The 1,552-nt window shown below is 41.3% G+C and overlaps 1 pseudogene; it reads right to left on the minus strand.

Moving 5' to 3' along the window:
• Positions 1-371: 371 nt before the first annotated feature.
• On the minus strand, positions 372-1,552 carry LOC125163542 (polypeptide N-acetylgalactosaminyltransferase 11-like; annotated as a pseudogene).

Genomic DNA, 1,552 nt, shown 5'->3' on the forward strand with positions numbered 1-1,552 from the left:
GTGTGATCTTACACCTCATCCTGCACTCATTGGTGAAGCCCACATTTCCTCCCATCCTTTGGGAGTCGTCCTTGAGATTCTCTCCTTCTTCACCTTGACTTCCAACGAATAAAGGAATAGCAGCATTAGCATCTATTCATCTCCTGCAGTATACTGTATGTTCTTTGGGGACATAGGCTTAATCTTATTTATCTTCGAAGACCTATGCTTTCCTACACTTTCTTGTGCATGACAAATAAAACACTAATGGATATGAAGCAATGGATGGAACTAGAATCCTTTGTTTGTTTTTAATGCAGTTATATCAGAATTTCCAAACAAAAAATTCCAATGTGTAGCATGTAAGGTAATCAATCAAGTCCTGCCTTAGTTCAGACCCTCCTCAAGTCTTCTGTGGTTTTCCTCTGGGTGATGTGACAATTTCCTAACCAATTTTTCTTAGACTCATTGTGCGTACTTCTACATTGTCCTTGTGCAGATATCTGCATTTCTGGGTAAATGTTATTTGGATAATGTTTCATGATTTACAACCTAATTTCTTCTTCATTTCAATATACTCACCAAAATTTCCATAGCTTTTGGTTCTCAGATCAGGTCTTGAGGAAAAATAATGTTCCTTATATTCATTCAACCAAACATGTACTAGCCTCAAAGAGTTATGTGTCATGGTGTCCTGACCTTTATGAGATCCACATGGCTGCCTTTTTTCAGAAAATATGTCCTACTCTAGAGCATGGGATGGTGAAGAGCTTACCACTACACATTCAGATCCTAAGTGATATTTCTAAATCTTTTCCTTCCCAGATACACATGCCACTGTCATATCGTCCAAATCATTGAAATAGTTTCTGTTCATGACACACAATCCTCCAGCCATTGCGGGTGACTTTACTGGTGCATTGCCTCCATCTGGTCCTCATAGCTCGGAAAGGGGCACGAGATCTCATTTGAAGCATAGCTCCCAGCTGACTCCTCCCTGTACCACAGAGGACAACAAGCTATAGACAAGCACATCTGCACCGATCATATCAGTTGGTGGGCAAGCCATGGTCGGCCCATCCTCCTGATGACAGCCAGCCAAGCCTGCAGCCACATCACATTCACTTCACAGCGGCTGTCCAGCCTCACCAGAGCTTCTGTAACACAGGCTGCTCCCATTGTTCTTCCTCAAAACATTCCCTCACCCTTTGTACTTCTTACTACTTTAATTTTACCAACAAGGTGTTTTTGGAGATATTTATCTAGATCTCCTTCCAAATCATCAAACTCACTAGCATCATCCACTAAGGCAATTTCATGACGATGACACGCTGGTGTGCCATCTGTAACTGTGCCCTGTCCTAAGCAAAATCAACACAGCTTCACTGTAGAGACAAGTAATAACACGAGCGACCAACACATCAGTCAGGTGAAGATTTTCTTTACATGCTGCATTCCTTGTGGCTGGCAAATCTCCACTGGAACCCGAGTGATTATTAAAAACCATATCAAAGGCATGTATCTTATAGCTTAAGTCTCTCAATTCCTGATCACTTTCATTAAAAATCATATT

The sequence above is a fragment of the Prionailurus viverrinus genome, chromosome A1, assembly GCF_022837055.1.
Source record: "Prionailurus viverrinus isolate Anna chromosome A1, UM_Priviv_1.0, whole genome shotgun sequence".
NCBI lineage: Eukaryota > Metazoa > Chordata > Mammalia > Carnivora > Felidae > Prionailurus > Prionailurus viverrinus.